Genomic DNA, 20,597 nt, shown 5'->3' with positions numbered 1-20,597 from the left:
GACTGAAAATCCTGCTGCCTCCCATCCGCCTACCGGATGTACTGAGACTACTCTGGTCTAACCAATCTCCCTATATCTGAGTTACCGGACTCCCACCGGTCACTACACTCCATCGCAAACTCCTAGTCTCTTCCAGCGACTCCTAAAGATACTTCGATTATCTATAACTGTTCTATCCATCCTGCCGCTCCTACCGAAACGATGCTGCTGGAACCAGTTTGCTTTTATCCCACCTGATTACTCATCTCCTACTTACTCGAGCCTTTCCTCCTGAATGAAAAGCTACCTGCCTAGCCATCCCTACAAATCACTTATACTCGGCAAAAGGCTCAACTGATCCTGCTGAGAGGGACTTGCCAATTCCAAATCAACCAACTATACCGTCAGCACTTGCATTCCAACGCAAAACAATACTGACCCAAAACCCTGAAACCTTTCAAACACTGAACTACCTGCAATACTGAACATGCCTGAAACACTAAACTGCCCGAAACGCTGAACCGACTGAGACGCTGAACGGCCTGAAACACTGAACTGACTGAAACACTGAGCTACCTGAAACACTGAACTCCAACCCAACTGTGGAGTCAAGGGACTCCTCACTTAGTCGCTTCCACGACTTCTGAATGAAATCTTCCTCTAGGACTAGTTTCCACTGGTTATCCTGTCACTGTGGCTCTCGCAACCTTCCGATCCAACCGATCGGATCCATACGTCACATCCTGACATCATCAATTCCACAACTAACAACATATTGGCTCCCAGACTGACTGTAGCCCACAACATACCTGAACCCCAACGGTCCACCGCGACTCTAATCTCATAACTGATGTGACGATCCCAAGCCCAAATTGCTAATTTAGCCGTAACTGATCTATTTGGGAAATCCGAAATCTAACCCGTGGATTCCCATATCCTCACTGCTGCACCCGAACTGGTGAGTACTACTGCTTTCCCGCGTCTAACACGCGCTCATGCTACCTACCAATAAAAGACTGCGACTACGCTCGCGGACTTACAACTCTCTAATACTATCTGGCTGCTAGTGAATGCTACGGCTACCCCCGCAGACTTACAACACTACTACTGCTATCTGACTGCTAGTGAATGCTACGGCTACCCCCGCAGACTTACAACACTACTACTGCTATCTGACTGCTAGTGAATGCTACGGCTACCCCCGCAGACTTACAACACTACTACTGCTATCTGACTGCTAGTGAATGCTATGGCTACCCCCGCAGACTTACAACACTACTACTGCTATCTGACTGCTAGTGAATGCTACGGCTACCCCCGCAGACTTACTACCACTATCTCGAGAACATCCTGACTATCCCTAGTCCCGCTAGTGATTCCTCATCCCGATTTCTAAAAAGACAGTCCTTAGACTTTGAATTCTGCATCATCCTCTACATCTTATATCCTTGATATACTTAGCGCTTCGTCGAGGAATCCTTCGGCTTGGTTCCCAAACCAACCGTCTACTAATCCAGATACAAGAAGCTATTGTTGGGAAGTTTCCAACCTCCCAACTCCTGAATCTACGCAACCTGCATGCTGCCCCAGACACTGGCTACTAATACGAAAACATCTCTTGTTATCCGTTCTCAGGATCTTCATTCCGACTCTCATGCGTCCGACAGGTGGTCCTCCAATCCTGGATTCCCATCCAGCTTCTAACCATCTCGATTACATGAACTATCTGCTGGGAAAAGTTCTCGAACTCCTAATTCTGAACTTCTCAATCCATCCATCACTGGGCTACTACCATTTCTTCTCAGAGGCCGCACACTCATTCTGAGTCTACGAGACTCTTATCCATGTATCCCCGGAGGGTTCTCCCCCACTTCGATCCTGCTTACCCCTTGCTGCTTCACACTCAAAAGAGATCCCGATCTTTGCTGCCATTCTATAATCATTCTGCTAAGGAGCCCAAGCCTGCCATAGCTAGGGATCTAACCAATCCATCCCAACACTAACCACTCCGAACTAGTGAAACGAACCGAATCTCTCTCTCAACCATGCTACAGTTACTGCATCCTCCGAAACCTTCTCCATAAGAGCACATCCCCTAACTACCAACCAATTATCCGAGGTATGCAAATGGCATATAACATAATCACAAGCAAGCCACACTATAACACAATACTTATACCACAATTTGATGCAGAACCATAACAATATAATCATGACATAAGCTGACAGAAAAACAAAAGTTACGTACCTTCATTACTCAGTGCTGCTCGAATCCCTGCTGAAATCTACCGGAAAACTCGGCTCTGAGCCGTAGGCACCCTTGCCGGGCCTCGACAACTGCTGGCGGTACTCGAAGTCCCAAGGGCAGGAGCTGGCACCTGCCCTGTTGGATACAAACTCGGACAGTGGCCCTTCTTGTGGCCCCTCTGACTGCAATGGAAACATAACGGATCAAGCCCCTGGGCGATGGTAACAACACAGTCTCTGCTAAAATGACCAATCTGGCCGCACTTGAAACACCCAGCATCGCCACCACTCCTACGCCTACACACACCCATGTGCGTCCTTCCGCACTTCCCGCATCGACTGCGGCTCTGATAGTTCCTCGTCCTCAAATCTGGACCCTTGGGCCTCTTACCCGAACCTGTGGCTACCTGAGTCTCATCAATTTTCCTTTTCCCTTCTGACTCCCTGCCCGACTCTCGCTCCTGCGTTACCCCAACGGCAACGCCTGCTAACTGAACAACAGATGTCTGATCCTGAAGCCTCGCTATCAATCTATCAGTGATCCTCACAACCATGTCGGGCAGCTCCTCGCAAATGGCTCGCGAAACTTCCTCAACTATCCAATCATGCAATGGTCTCTCTTGGAGACAGAATTCCCCACTCACCCCTGCCCCCTGATGGCAGGAACTCGAAATGGGATCTCCCTCCCTGATGGATCCCTGAACTCCATAAGATTCGGGACCTAGACGAGCCCCAATCTGTCCTGAAACTAACCCGGCCTTAAAGGCCTCAAGATGACTGTCCATGAGCTCCACGATGGCCTCTCTAACCGAACCGAAAATCACTGGAGTCTGATCAATGATGTTGCGCGTAATCTCTGCGGAAATGAAATCCCTCATTTGATCATCAAGCTGCCCGGCTCCGAAGCCCGAGCCAGACCCCTCCTCGACACCTGAACTGCTAACTGGTAGCTCGCTCAATGTCACCATGCTGAAAATATAACAAAATCCTGATCAATTTACATACTACTGCTGAGGAATTTCTCACTCACTACCCCATTCCTGGTTTCGTCTTGGCCCCTCTTGAATCGAGTACGGATCCTCTGCTTTCAGTAGTATGGGCCCCTACTACCTTCCACATCTATCCATACTTTCCTCAAGAGTTACCTCAACTCCACACAGTCCCCTTTACTCTTCTACTGATCTCTGCTACTCTCATCCTAGGCTTGCCCTAGGGAACCTCTGACTCTACCCACACAGTCCTCAGCTGCTGAAGGCCTCCTAGTAATGCCAATTAGTCACCACCTGAATACCATCACATGTGACGAGGCTCAGATAATCCTTCAAGTAAAAGACTCATCCCTACAACGGTTGGACTCAAACGAGAGCTGCGCAATAGGGCCAAATCCAACACTCTGAGATTATTCAACCCTGATCACATGTGATGAAACGTATTCACCTAATGGCTAACTCTCATCACTCAGAGTCCCACAAAGCACAAAGCAAGCAGCATTCGGATAAAGGAGACATACTCAGGCAAAACTATTCTCATAACGAGAAACTACACTAGCATACAATGCTAAGCTCGTGCTACCAGGCATAACCTAAACAGGCTATCCTACTGCTGTCTACTCAATACTAGCATGTAATTCTCATAAAATTGAACACATAAAGCAGGCACATAAGGCATCATCCTAGATCCTTAGTCCTATTCTAGCATGCTGTTCTACTGAAGCTGGAACTGAAACTGAAACTGAAACCGATACTGATAATCATAATATAACTTGTATGGGTAAATTGGGAGTACTTACTTGAGCTCGGCTGATTGCATGCACCACACCCTTTTCTCTTTTCAAAACTCTTTTTGCTTTTTCTAAAATTGTTTTCTTTTCTCAAAAATTCTTTTGTAATTACGATTTTTCTTTTGAAACTATATACCACTTCCTTAGTTTGAGTTCAGACACACTCAGGAGTGCGCCCGAATCCCTCAAACCAAGGCTCTGATACCAACTTGTAACGACCCAAAAATCATGACTAAAAATTTCTTTTAAAACATTACTAAAATAGATTTATAACAACGTATCATAAGTCAAACATAACTTTTGAGTATTAATTTCAAAACATAATATCATTATCAGAGTCAAACATTCCCAGGCTAACTGACTATGGTGTGTGCTCTGCAATCTTCCCGAGCTCCTCTTTTGAAAACCGAGTACCTGAAACCAAAACTGAAAACCGTAAGCACGAAGCTTAGTGAGCTCCCCCCAATCTACCACATATCACACAAAACATATAAAGCACATATTGGGCCTTGCCCACTGCATCGGACCGAAGTCCGGACTAACGGGGCCTTGCCCCCTACATCGAACCGAAGTCCGAAGCTGACATCGGACCGAAGTCCGAAGCTAACTGACTGGGGCCTTGCCCCTCCATCGGACCGAAGTCCGAAGCTGACTATCTGGGACCTTGTCCCCTCCATCGGACCGAAGTCCGAAGCTGACATCGGACCGAAGTCCGAAGCTAACTGACTGGGGCCTTGCCCCCTCCATCGGACCGAAGTCCGAAGCTGACTATCTGGGACCTTGTCCCCTCCATCGGACCGAAGTCCGAAGCTGACATCGGACCGAAGTCCGAAGCTAACTGACTACAGCATATCATAGCATATCAACTGGCATAAACTCACATATACTGCATACTACATCGGGCCGTAGCCCGGAACACATAACACATAATTCCTGTTTGAGCCACGAAGGCATCAAACATACTAACTGCTGTATCAGATCAACATCCGAAACTACTGCTAGCTAAACGGGCCGGCATTGTGGCCTTAGACCCGTTCCTACTGGAAGGAAACTCACCTGAACTGCTGAGCCCTGCTGATAAACCTCTAGCTGCTACTCGACAATCCCCTGAACCGCTGCTCCTCTAGCTCTCCGAGCTATCAATATACATATAACACTTAGTCTGACAGTCAACTAAGTCAATTCTGGTCAAAGTCAACCTTCCAGGTCAACCCTACTCGCCGAGTCTTCCTAAAGACTCGCCGAGTTCACAAGCTTAGGGACTTTCTTATTCGCGACCCGACTCGCCGAGTCAGTCCATGACTCGCCGAGTCCAACTAGTTCCAAGTCCTGTCCTGCCCAACTCGCTGAGTCACCACCCGACTCACTGATTCGAGTCTCAACTCAAAAGGGTTTAGGGTTTCGCGACCTGACTCGCCGAGTCCAAGAACAGACTCGCCGAGTCCAAGACAATCTTCAACCAACTCGTCGAGTTGTTCATCCAACTCGCCGAGTCCATGCCTAACTTCAACCGACTCGACGAGCTGTTCATCCTACTCGTCGAGTTCCTCCTCATCTTCAAGCTACTCGCCGAGTCCACTCGAAGGACTCGCCGAGTCTATCCAGTCCTCAATCCATGCAGTGGCTTTTCGAGCCAAACAGAACTTCCAACTCATAGATCCATACTTCTAGGGCCTATTCCCCACGTAAAGTGGCAAACTTTACGTGTAGATTGAGAGATCTATGCTCAAAACACACTAAACTAGGGTTTATGGCAAACATACTTCCTCAACATACCAAGGGCTGATACTTTAGGGGATTCAAGACCAAAACTAACATGGATCTGAGGTAGCAACCCCAGATCTGAACCTCCAACCCGAATTGGTTACAAAACATACCAAGAATGACCAAAACTCACACATAAGAATAGATCTAGATGCAAAGGGAGTTCAACCAACAGCTTATTACCTCCAATTGATCTGAAATGTCTTCTCAATCTCGGATCTACAGCCCCTTCTTGCACTTCCAAGGCTTTTCTTCCTTCTCCACGCTTATAGTGCTCTCTTTGATGCAAGATCTAGCTCAAAAACGGATATGGCGGCTAGGGTTGATGTTCTGGGGGTAAAGAGGCACTAAAGGAACCCTAGGAAAGAGAATGAGACGCTTAAATAGGCTCCAAGTCCCGGATTTAGGGTCTTCCTCGTTCAGACCCAACTCGCCGAGTCTCCTTGGCCGACTCGCCGAGTCGGTCGCTAACACCTCAACCCGGATCCCGCTCGGACTCGCCGAGTCCCTCCTTGGACTCGCCGAGTCTCTTCTTAAAATTGAGGTCTTCTTTCTTTTCTTGACTTTCCAAACTTTGGGGTGTTACAACTCTCCCCCACTTAAACTAAACTTCGTCCTCGAAGTTTGCTATGATCAACTGCCTGCGAACTGCCTCCAACTCTTTGTCTGGAAAATCCCTCACCCTTTTGCCCATCACTCCGGCCACTCCCAGTGCCGATCACTACCGATAGAACATACTAAATCCTTCTCTTTCCCATAATCTCCTCAACGTTACTTCCTCCGACTGAAAATCCTGCTGCCTCCCATCCGCCTACCGGATGTACTGAGACTACTCTGGTCTAACCAATCTCCCTATATCTGAGTTACCGGACTCCCACCGGTCACTACACTCCATCGCAAACTCCTAGTCTCTTCCAGCGACTCCTAAAGATACTTCGATTATCTATAACTGTTCTATCCATCCTGCCGCTCCTACCGAAACGATGCTGCTGGAACCAGTTTGCTTTTATCCCACCTGATTACTCATCTCCTACTTACTCGAGCCTTTCCTCCTGAATGAAAAGCTACCTGCCTAGCCATCCCTACAAATCACTTATACTCGGCAAAAGGCTCAACTGATCCTGCTGAGAGGGACTTGCCAATTCCAAATCAACCAACTATACCGTCAGCACTTGCATTCCAACGCAAAACAATACTGACCCAAAACCCTGAAACCTTTCAAACACTGAACTACCTGCAATACTGAACATGCCTGAAACACTAAACTGCCCGAAACGCTGAACCGACTGAGACGCTGAACGGCCTGAAACACTGAACTGACTGAAACACTGAGCTACCTGAAACACTGAACTCCAACCCAACTGTGGAGTCAAGGGACTCCTCACTTAGTCGCTTCCACGACTTCTGAATGAAATCTTCCTCTAGGACTAGTTTCCACTGGTTATCCTGTCACTGTGGCTCTCGCAACCTTCCGATCCAACCGATCGGATCCATACGTCACATCCTGACATCATCAATTCCACAACTAACAACATATTGGCTCCCAGACTGACTGTAGCCCACAACATACCCGAACCCCAACGGTCCACCGCGACTCTGATCTCATAACTGATGTGACGATCCCAAGCCCAAATTGCTAATTTAGCCGTAACTGATCTATTTGGGAAATCCGAAATCTAACCCGTGGATTCCCATATCCTCACTGCTGCACCCGAACTGGTGAGTACTACTGCTTTCCCGCGTCTAACACGCGCTCATGCTACCTACCAATAAAAGACTGCGACTACGCTCGCGGACTTACAACTCTCTAATACTATCTGGCTGCTAGTGAATGTTATAAACCTTCTTAAGACTTGTCACTCAATTCACAATCTTGGAGTATTACTCTAAGACTAGATATTGGAACGAAGTATGATTGACTTCTTGATTTAACCATTTCCATAATTCTCGATTCCTCTTCTTAGACATACAAATTGTACTAAGACTCACTTAGAGGATCAATTGAGATAAGGTTCTTAATCATTAAGACTTATCATAAAACATAATAAAATGTACTCTCCCTTCTTCTTAGAATAGAGAAACTTTTATCTTTCTGCCTACTTGATTCTTCTTATTCATTTTGCTATTGATTGAAACTCTTCCAATCAACTTAGAATTATACTTAATCTTATATGTATAACCATATTCACTAAACTTTAGTAAATCATGACGAATATCTTTGTCATTCTTGTGGTAGACTTGATCAACGTACGGCCTAGTGTATTTGATCTCCTAGTCCTTCAATTGACACTTTGTCATGGAATTAGTCCAAATTTCCCAAATGTGAAAGTTTCCATTCATCATATAATTCTTGTTAAACGATTCCAAGTTCCTATCCACTTGAAACTTGGGCGATGAGAAACTCTCCCTATTTGGTAAACTCTAGACACTTCCACAAATAACCTAATCAAGAATCATCCATTTTTTTTTCTAATAATAGAAGTACACAAACATCAATTTTTCATATATGTCATTGTAAGGATAAACAAATAAGATAAAACTAACATTTATTTTATTCATAAAAGCAACGGAAAACATGTCCTTACAATGCAAAATTCAACGGAAAAACTATGTAATCAAATACTCCTAATAAATCTATCGTAACTTCCTAAGCTCAAAATCTGATCTTCGAATCCATGCGATCGTAATCCATTTCTTCATGATCAGACTCATCTTGCTCTTCCATCAAACTTCCTCTCTTTTCTCTATTCCTGCATAACATGCAAATGTAATCTTATCACATTATGTATAAAGAATAGGAATTTAATGGAGTTAGATAGTGGATTTTATACCTGAAGTAGAGCCATACTTCTTGACTCTCCCATTTCTTAGACTCTTCAGGTCCTTTGGGCAGCTTCATATCCATTTCCCCTTCTCTTGGCAGCAGAAACATGTGGGTTCTTCTAGAGTGTCCACGGAAGCATGGTTGGTTGAATTATGAGACAAATATGATCCATTGCTTCGCCAAATCATTTCTGATTCAGCAGCAATAAGCATGTAAGTTAAGTCAATGAGGGTCACATCAAGATTCATCATATAATACTCTCTTATGAACTTATCATATGATTTAGGGAGTGACTGAAGAACCCAGTCCATAGCCAACTCATTGGGGAAAGACGCACCCAACATAATCAACCTATCAATGTGTGATTCATCCCTAGGACATGAGCACACATGGGTTTACCATCTTCATGTTCCATTGCCAATAGGGCTTCGGTGATCTTGAACCTTTCAAATCTTCGATCTTGTGGGTCAGGGAGAACAACGGGAGGAGGAGGAGAAAGTGAAATCAAGCTAGTCCACATTGATCCTTCACTTTGGAACAAGCTTTCACTTCCAACAGGAATACCTTTTCCTTGGGATTCGGGAAGACCACGGTCAGACATCTACAAAACGGGAGAAATTTCAAGTTAGTTGATTGAATCCTTAATGAAACACCCAAATGAGACATTAAGGCTAGGATCCAACAACATTATTTACACATTAGAAGAGGGATGCCGTAATCCAACATGCAAATAATTTGGAGGTAAGTGAATGACGATTCACTAATTCTTCACCATGAAAAACATAAAGGCTTAAGTTTTAAATGTATTAAGAATTCCTAGATTTCCTTTGAGATTCATTGAACTTTTCAATGGCATGTTTAAATCTCGATATGCCCCTCTCGTTTGTGACTGGGATGCCGGGGATCACAAAGTGGGTGTGAATTAATAACCATGCAAATCTACATGGTGCCCTCATTGTTACAGTCACCTATTCAATGTTCCGGTAAACCACACACGCTCCATCGATCTATGACAAACATTGAGTCACCCTTTGCCACTATTGCTTAGAACCAATTAGTGTGCCGGTTAACCACACACGCTCCACTAACTTCTTAGCAAGGGTGCAAAGTGTAATTTCATGGGATTGCATCAATTTCACTTTAGCCTAATGTAACTAAGATTGGGAATTTTATAAAACATTTAGTTACTTTACATAGATTCATTATACTTGTTAATGAAGAAAGGATTGCTCTATCCTACCTGTTCGGCTAACGACCCTCCACCAATCAAGGAAGCGGTGGGTAAGAGTGGATACCCATTAAACGACCATTTTATAGGCCATAACTTTATACCCCCCTTATAGACCGGCTTCGTGAATGAGGCCTACTAACAGTAAGACTAGCATTTTAGTTATACATATATAATATTAGAATTTTAATGTTATACATAGTATAAGGGTGTATTTTACACTTTTAAAATACTAGGTGGTTTAAATTTTATAAATTACACTTAAAATATAAACCTTATCATTATGGATTTATTAACTCTCTTTTAATTATACACTTAATTAATTTAATAAAACCATAAGGGTGTAATTTGAACTTTTCAAATCTAGGGTTTTAGAATTTAACATTTTTCAAAATTAAACTTTTAATCAAACAATTTGAATTCCAAATCTTGAAGGAAAGTTTTGAAACTTTTCAAAAACAATTATGTTTTAATCTCACTTTAAAATTTTCGAAATTTAATACTATTTAAATTAAAATTTTAAATATTAAAACTCTTGATTTAATAGTTATCTTGAATTAAACTATTAATTTAAATTATTAAATCATAAGGGATTATCTAAATCATAAAGGATAATTAAAAATTAAACAATTAATATATCCTAATCCTTTTAATCCCTCTAAATTTCGAAAATCATGGGATAGGATAATTCAAAATCTTTAATTACCATATATAACCATTAAAGGATAATTACACGATATGGGATAATCCAAATCCCTAAAATTTAGGATCTTATCTTGGGGAGGAGGCTAATTTCCAAAATCATGGGGTTTTTCAAACCCTAGATTTCGAAATCTTGAAGCTTAATGAAAGGATTTGAAAACCCTTTCAAATTTTCGCAAATTAGGGTATAGAAACCCTAATCTCCAAATTTCTGGCCTCCTAGGGTTTATTGGCTATAACCCTAGTATGTCAAGTTCATACAATTGTATAATACTAATTGAAAACAAGTTAACCAAAGTCTCTGATACCACTGATGGGTTTTATACAAACAATCCTATGTGTGCATGCAACCTTGGAATTGGATCTATGTTATCACTATTAGATACACAACATTATGAACACATAAAGAAACCCTAATGTGGTCTACTATTTTTGAAATTCACCAAGAAGGATAGATCACATACCTCTTGTTGTTATATTGCAACAACAACTTAAATCTTCAAAACCTAAGTCTTGAAAGCAAGCACCACAAATGTAGTGTCTCTAATGGCTCACAAACACCACAAGCAATTGGAGAGACAAGAGAGAGAGGGAAGAGGTATGAAATCGGCCCTAAGAACCCTTTAGGAAGCATGGATGAATTCATGTACCAAGGGGTGTTTATATAGGTGTAGAGATTAGGGTTTCAGTCCTTATCCTTATCTAGTTGCTTGCCCACCAAGTAACCATATGATAAGCCTTGAATGCCCTTATCTTTGGACGATTTCAAGGATCCTTATCCTCTTGATTTCGTCCAACCCATATCTAGGATAATCCTTACCCTACTTTGTAACTATCACATAATTACAATTCAACCCCTCTAATTTAATTAATTACACTTGATCACAAAATTAATTCTTAATTAATTATTGACCAATATTAATTAAACAAATATTATTTCTCCTTTACTATATTATTCTTATATTAATAAATCATAATAACCTCTTTCTCTATTATTTCTCCAGTCAAGTTGATTTGGTGAAAGCAACCCAAAAGGACCACGCACAATCGGGTCAAGTACTTGACAAATATGGTTACGGGCTTAGACACTAATACAACAAGAGGGTCCTAGAGGTTTCTCTGGTGGTTGGGGTCATGACCTTCGATCACCCCACTGTCAAGTATGTAGAAAATACAGGCACTATGGAACATAATGCCTAGATCTCTCCACCTTTGCCCAATGAGGACGATCTCTTGATGTAAATTTGGCACATGCCTTGAAACATCCCAAAAATACAAGCCAAAATTTTTTGTTTTAACACCTTACTAAAACCATAATATCAAAATATCATATAACAAAACCATAAGTCGTGTGCCTCAAAATATCATAAAATATGTCTCATATCACAACTGATTTCAAATCATGACAAAATATCAGAGTCTAACTCCCAGGCTAAAACTGTGGTGGGTGCCATGCCATCATCCCGAGCCCTTCCCCTTGCTAGTTGAAGTACCTGAAACCAAAACTGAAACTGTAAGCATGAAGCTTAGTGAGCACCCCCAAACTACCACATACCATACAATAACATATAAAGCACATTCCGGGCCTTGCCCGCTGCATCGGACCGAAATCCGGAAACTGAATCGGACCGTAGTCCGGAAATTGCATCGGACCGAAGTCCGGAAACTAACCAGGGCCTTGCCCTCTGCATCAGACCGAACTATGGAACTAACCAGGGCCTTGCCCTCTACATCAGACCGAAGTCCGGAAACTGCATCGGACCGAAGTCCGAAACTAACCAGGGACTTGCCCTCTGCATTGGACCGAAGTCCGGAAACTGCATCGGACCGAAGTCCGGAAACTGACTGAACACAACATAGCATAATCATATCTACTAACATAACACATAAACTGTATACTGCATTAGACCAAAGTCTTGAACACATAACACAAAGACATGCTTGAATCACAAAAACATCAGGCATACTTAACAACTGCATCAAACCGAAGTCTGGAACTACTGCTAACTAAACGGGTTGGCATTATGGCCGTAGACCCGTTACCACTAGAAGGAAAACTCACCTCGTAACGCTGGCTGCTGGGATGCTAAATCTAGGACTCGTTGACTGCTGCTCCGAAACTCCCCGGCTACAATCCCATAAACACTAAATCAGATACTGATAACTGTTCTCAGGGTAACATGACTATTTTACCCCTGGTCAAGTCAACTGCCTGGTCAAAGTCAACTTTTAGGTCAAAGTCAACTTTCAGTTGTTCAGACTAGCCGAGTCGGGCCGCCAACTCGCCGAGTCCCTATCATCTATTCTAATCCTCTACCCGCTTATACTCGTCGAGTTTGGCAAAGACTCGACGAGTTCTTCTTCGATGCTAACATCGAGTCTAACTTCATCCGACTCGCCGAGTTATACGAACAACTTGTCGAGTTCTCATTCATCATATGAACATGTCCAGTCTTTGACTCGCCGAGCCGTATGAACAACTCGTCGAGTCTGTTCTTGAGCATGAACCGACTCGCCGAGTCCTAAGAACAACTCATCGAGTCTCATGCATGCTAATATTATACAGTCGATTCTAGTCGATTTCAGAGCTTCCAAATCATAGATTTGAGCTTCTAGGACTGGTTTTACACATAAAGTTTCCAATTTTACGTGCATACACAAGAGAAAGAGGCTAAAATACCACAATCATCCAATACTAAGCACTTAGGGTTTGGAACAAGGCTATGTTTGCATAAAGGTGGCTATATTGAGCTCCTGGAGCTCAATAAATTCCAGATCTAATGTTTCCATCCAAAGGAGAGTTCAAATTTGATTTTGACTCAAACCAACATTCCAGGAGAAGCATAAACAAACATAATAGATGGTTTAAAGTAATAATAAGCAAGGTGTTAACTTTATTACCAAAGTTTGCAGCAAATGGAGACCAGAATCTGAACCTCCTTTCCCTTCTCTTGATCTTCTTTCCTTCGTTTTCTTCAAAAGGTTTCAAGCTAGCACAAACACACTCAAGCTCAACAATGGTGGCTAGGGTTATAGGGGAATTCTCTAAAGGTGCTGGAGGCTGGGGTGGGAGGCTATAATGACGTTTAAATAGGGGACAAACCCTGGGATTTAGGGTTTCATCCAGACAAGCGGACTCGCCGAGTCGCCAACTAAAAACATGTCACACCCCAAAACCGAGAACGGCGGAAACGTTCTGGGGCGGAGGACGTCATGTATAATATCAACAACAATGTAAAGTAGTAAACGAGCAACAACATCATCCATTGCATTAATAAAATAATTATTATACAATTGTATTCTGTCAAATTTTGATAAACACTAAAGCATAAATCAAAATGAAAGATAAGTCTTGAATAAGCTCCATCTTCCTTTCTCCTTGCATCGGTACCTGTCTATGATGACCTGAGGATACAAGTAATTTTGAAAGCGAGTATCAGCTATGAAGCTGGTGAGATCATAAGTATTAATGTGTCTTAATTTGTAAAACTTATAATTTTTAAGACTTGACATTGTTTTGAAAGAAAGCTCATTAAAAGTATGAAAATGTTTGTAGATCAGTTGTAAATGTTTGAAAAACCCTAGAATCCCTATGATTCCTATTAGTAACAAAAGGAGTCTTCTACCAAGACCTAATTGTGCTCTTTGTAGTCTTCTACCAAGACCTAATTGTGTTACTATTATTATCATTATAAGAAATTTGATCCTTTGTTACAAGGATACCTAAATATAATTTTTACCTCAATGGTTATGTGAATGAGTCACAAATATAGGTAATAATATAACTAACTTGAATCATACCCTTTGGTACAGTAAACGTTAACTTTAAGCCATCCGTAGACGTACTCTTTACCTCTGTTGCTAACAGCCGGGTATAGGAATAGTCAATCCCTCCTCGTGCACCTGAAAAGGTACCAACCTTTTGACATCCGTAGATGTACTTTTACCTCTGTAGCTAACAGAGATTCTAGGAATGGTCAATCCCCCAACTCGCATTCTCTATTACAAGGATAATAATCTATTCTATCTCGTCGATTATGTGATCTTATCACAAGGAAAAGGTAAGAACACGGATTTAAAAACGGAGTCGATACATATAAAATGTAATAGGACTCCTACTGATGTATCTATGCACAAGTACTCCTATAAGTATAGTAATGTAAATATTATAGTAGAGTACGGTAAGGTTCTACGTGTGCTAGCTGTAATGTATTTTCTCTCTATCTAGCAAGTATAGTAATATAAACGTTCTAGTATAGATGTATATGTTCTCGTCCTAGTATAGTTTGTACATGTAATGTATAGTAATGTTTTAGAAAGTATTGACTCATGAATGAACTGACTCATTGTATGATATCGCATTCTAGTAATGGTTCTGGTATCTTCCTGAACTACCCATATGGTAGCTTACTAGTAATCTAAGCGGTATGTATGGACGTGGATGTATACCCTTGCTACCCAAGGGCATAGGATGAACTGGAAGGACCTTTTATGACTTTATATGTACACATGATATATAACTAATATTTAAACGACTTTCGGACGAGTATCCAATATCCCACCAGACCACATCTCAAGGCGCGAAAAGGAAATAGGGTGGATAGCCTTCCTAAGTCTTTTAAACATTTCTTATATAACTATACATATAGAGGCATGCAATTTATAATATAAAAGCATAAATAAGTTTGGTAAAACATTTGAAACATAAATATTAGTTTAAGGAAATATCGACTTGATGTCAATCTATAAAACAATTTGAAGGCATAAGTTTCATAAAACAATATAAGTATAAGGAACATTTGTTTGAAACACAGTAGTAAATAAGTTTGAAATATGATAAACAGAGTAAGAGGTACAGTGTAATAAGGATTTTAAAACATATAAAATGTTTATAAAAATCATTTGAAGGAAGCTGTTTGGTAAAACGACTAATGAGTAGCCAAATCTTTTGAATGCTGTATATTAATCACATGTGATTGATGTAATAAGTAATATACTCCTACTTACTAATCACATGCGATTGACATAATAAGTAGCATGATTCTACTTGTATCCCCCCCATAAAGCATTTAAAAGTAGTTTAAAACATTATTTAAGGGGTATGAACTCACTTGATTGAAGTGGTTGATTTGAAGTAGCCGAGAGAGGAATCGAGCAGAACTTCGACAGGAAGAGTTGAAAACGCGGGAAATCTCGGGATTCTCGGGAATCTCGGGAATCTCGAGAACACAAAACCTTCCTTCGGGATTTGAAGGTGAAAACCGAGTCATTGGGAGGGTCTCGGGGGCTTAAACGCAGAGTTTCGGCGCGGGAAAGAAAGGAACTGAGCAATGGAGCTCGGAACCCTTGAAATGTATTTATAGGGGCATTTTTGGGGTGTGCCACATCGTGGCAAGTGATGGCCACGTCGTGGGGAGTCAAAACTATCCTCTTCCATTGATTGGACGCCCTCAGTCACTTGCCGGGTCGCGGCAAGCTTGTGCCACGTCGTGGGGCCTGACAGCATCGGATTTTGGACCCCGAACTTGTAAAATCCATAACTTTTGCATACAAGCTCCGTTTTCGACGTTCTTTATATGCACGCGTAGCTAAAAACATGATCTACAACTCTCATTTAGACTTCATCGGCAAATTTTGACTTTATTTTTAACGGCCCGGGACACGAAAAGTCCGTTAAAATTCCATAACTTCTTCATCCGATGTCCGTTTTTGTCAGACTTTTCGCCATTGCGCTACTAATGTTGACACCTTAGATTCTCATTTAGGTTGTTTTGGTCAAAAGTATCTCGAGCTCTATTTCGAGTTTTTAGCTGTCTACTGCTATACCCGAATCTTGGAAAAATCATAACTTCCTCATACGAAGTCAGATTTGGACGTTCTTTTTATGTACGCTCACGGTTTGAGGTTATCTATAACTTTCATTTAGATACTTAAGGCTAAAAACTATTGCATCGAAATTTCATGTTTTTCGTTTAATCGCTGATGCGGGTTTTGCCGAGAATCTTCGGTTGGTCATAACTTCTTCGTTATAACTCGGATTTTAGGGTTCTTTATATGTACGAAAACCTTGATACGATTCCTACTACTTTATTTAACCCAAACAAGATTTTAGGAAAGTTATATTTTGACCTAAATTTGATTGGTTTACATTACATTGTCTCGAAATATCGGGTTGTCACAAAACACGTTCAAGCCCGACTCTACTCGGTGAGTCCGACTTTTGACTCGCCGAGTACCTCTTAAGAAAGGAAAAATACTATATTTAAATCACATACCAGAAATGGGGCTTTACAATTCTCCCCCACTTTTCTTAGACTTTGTCTTCGAAGTTTGCTGCTGCTAAATCTAAAAATAACCCTGGATAATGCTCCATCATCTCCTCCCTGGTCTCCCACGTGCACTCCGAACCCTTCTGATGCTGCCACTGCACCTTCACTAGCTGAACCACCTTGTTCCTCAAGGTCTTCGTCTTCCGATCTAAGATCGCAACTGGTCTCTCAATATAATTCAGGCTGATATAAACCTAAATATCCTCCATTGGCACGACTGCTGACTTGTCCACTAAACACTTCCTCAACTGGAAAACATGGAAAGTGTTGTGAATTTGCCTAAGCTCTGCTGGAAGATCCAACCGATAAGCAACCCGACCCACCCGGGCCGAATCCCTAAAAGGACCAATAAACCTGGGGCCCAGCTTTCCCCGCTTCCAGAACCTGATAACACCCTTCCAGGGTGATACTTTCAGGAGTACCATATCACCCACCTGAAACTCCAAGTCCGAACGCCTCCTGTTGGCGTAACTCTTCTGCCGACTCTGCACAGTCTGCAGCTTGCTACGGACCTGCTGGATCAACTCTGTGGTCTTGAGTACCACCTCCGTACTCCGATGACTCTCTGAAAGAACTTTCCCCAACAAATCGGGGTCCTACACTTCCTTCTGTAAAGCATCTCGAAAGGAGGGCGGTCAATGCTGTAACTGTTGTTATACGAAAATTCCACTAATGGAAGATATGTATCCCAACTGCCACCAAAATCTAGAACACATGCCCACAGCATGTCCTCGAGAGTCTGAATCGTCCTCTCACTCTGCCCGTCCGTCTGAGGGAGGAAAGCAGTGATGAAATAAAGACGAGTCCCCATTTGATCGTGAAACCGCTTCCAGAACCTGGAAGTGAACCAGACGTATCGATCAGATACTACTGATACAGGCACCCTATGCCGTGCCACTACCTCGCGCACATAAATATCGGCTAGCTTCTTGGCCGATATGCTCTCCTGAATTGGTATGAAATGCGCGCTCTTGGTCAACCGATCCACTATGACCCAAATCGAATCAACTCCACGTGCGGTCTTGGGAAGCCTAGTGATGAAATCCATAGTGATATCCTCCCATTTCCACACGGGAATGTCTAATGGCTGCATCTTTCCGTGGGGTCTCTGATGCTCCGCCTTGACCTTCTCGCAGGTCAGGCATCTCTCCACGTACCAAGCTATGTCCCGCTTCAGGTAGGGCCACCAACAATCAGGTCGAAGATCTCTGTACATCTTCGTTGCCCCTAGGTGGATGGAGAAACGAGACTTATGAGCCTCGTCCATCAACACTTGTCGTACTCCGCCCTAGTACGGTACCCAAACTCTCCAATGAAGGGTCAACAATCCTCGACTGTCACAGTCAAAGGAAGCTACTCGGCCCACAACCCTATCACACTTCTGCCTCTCCTCCTTCAGGCCCTCAACCTGTGCCTCTCTGATCTGCTCCAACAAGGGAGTGAGTAATCACTGTCATCCTCAGACAAATATCCCTGATTGGGGCTGCTACCGCCTTGTGGCTCAGGGCGTCGGCCGCTACGTTGGCCTTACCCGGGTGATAAAGGATCTCACAATCATAATCCTTTACCACGTCTAACCATTGGCATTGCCTCATGTTCAAATTCGGCTAATCCATGAGGTACCTCAAACTTTTGTGATCATGAGGTACCTGAAACTTTTGTAAACTTTTGCTATCACATGCCCCATCTGCATTAACACTGCTCCCATACCTGTGATCGAAGCATCACAGTAGACTATAAAATCCTCTACACCCTCCGGCAGGGTAAGAATCGACGCCTCGCACAATATCTGTCTGAGGGTCTCAAATGCTGCCTGCTGCTTAGTCCCCTAACAAAACACCACCGACTTCTTGGTCAATTGGGTGAGTGGAACTGCTATCTTGGAGAAATCCTGGATGAATCTCCTATAGTACCCTGCCAATCCTATGAAGCGTCGAATCTCAGATGGAGACCTCGGGACCTCCCACTGCATCACGGCCTCTATCTTGGCCAGATCTACTAGTATACCCTTCCGGTTGATGAGGTCTCCAAGGAACTGCACCTCGCGTAACCAGTACTCGCACTTGGAGAACTTTGCGAAAAGTCTCTCCCTCCTCAGCTTCTCTAGCACCTCTCTCAGGTGCTCCTCGTGCTACTCCTGAGTCTTGGAGTAAACCAAGATGTCATTAATGAATACTATCACAGACCTATCCAACATCGGTCTGCATACGCGGTTCATGAGATCCATGAATGCGCAGGAGCATTGGTGAACCTGAACGGCATCACCACAAACTCATATGACCATATCAGGTCCTAAAAGTGGTCTTCTGCACATCCTCCTCCCTGACCCACATCTGGTGATATCCTGATTGCAAATCAATCTTGGAGAACCAAGATGCTCCCTGAAGCTTGTCAAACAAGTCATCTATCCTCGGGAGTGGGTATCGGTTCTTCACCGTTATCTTATTCAGCTCCCGGTAATCTATGCACATACGGTACGACCCATCCTTCTTCCTTATAAATAGGGTCGGGGCTCCCTATGGTGAACTACTCAGTCTGATGAAACCCTTGTCTAGTAGCTCCCGCAGCTGTGTAGACAACTCCTACATCTCTGGAGGAGCCAACCAATACGGTGCCTTGGCTATCGGAGCCGCACCAGGAACCAGGGCAATCCGAAACTCGACCTGTCTTTCTAGAGGTATCCCAGGTAAGTCCCCCAAGAATACGTCCGGATACTCTCGCACTACTGGTACGTCACCAACTGTCGCCTTACCCTTCTCCCGGGCATCTATAACATAGTCGATGTTAATGGGTTTTGAGCATAAAATCAATCCTATGGTGTTCATGCAACCCTAATTGCTTGAATCTTGTTTTTCTACTTTTAACATGCAATAAACTTCCAAGTCTTGCGAACCCTAGATCTAGCATACTAGAAATCAAATTAACATATGAATTAGGGTTTAGATCTTACCTTGATTGTTATGTAGCAATAACAATCAATTCCTTGGCTTCAGAAAGCTTAGTGCCTCAAGTGTTGCACCTCTAATGGAGTCACAAACACCACTAAGCAACAAGATGAAGAGGAGAAGAGGAAGGAGCACCAAAATCGTCCAGAAACCCTAAGGGAATCATTCACCATGTTTTTGGGGCTTAGGGTCTCCTTAAATAGGTAGGCAATTAGGGTTATCTAATAAGGAAACCCTAATTTGACTGCTTAAGCCCTAAGCAGCATATGTACTCCTTCTTTAGAAGCCTTGGACGAATCCTTATGTGCTTCCCCGTATAATTCGTCCACTCCACCTTCTATGGAGTCCATTAACCCATCTATGCATTTATCTTATAATTACACAATAAGTCCCTTAAGTTTAATTAATCTCTTTTAGCCACAAAATTAATTCTTAATTAATTCTTGACTAATATTAATTAAACAATATGATTTCTCCTTTAATATATTATTCTCATAATATATTAATAAATCATAATTAAACCTTTCTCTCCTTAACTCATCCTACATATTGCTATGGTGAAGGCAACCCAAAAGGAGCATGCCCATAATCGGGTCAAGTGCATACCAAAATAGTTATGGACTTAGACACTAATCCAACAATCTCCCACTTGGATAAGTCTAATAGCTATTTTGTATAACTTCAGAACCTGATCAACAATCGTAGCTTTCAAAAGCCGCTGTCAACTCTGATCTTATTAGATACGCCTGTCCTTTAGATAAGGGATCATATACTCCTCCATTCTCAATATATCGTATAG

This window comes from Lactuca sativa, chromosome 6, assembly GCF_002870075.4.
Source record: "Lactuca sativa cultivar Salinas chromosome 6, Lsat_Salinas_v11, whole genome shotgun sequence".
NCBI lineage: Eukaryota > Viridiplantae > Streptophyta > Magnoliopsida > Asterales > Asteraceae > Lactuca > Lactuca sativa.
The sequence above is the reverse complement of the archived record's forward strand: the minus strand, read 5'-3'. Positions refer to the sequence as shown.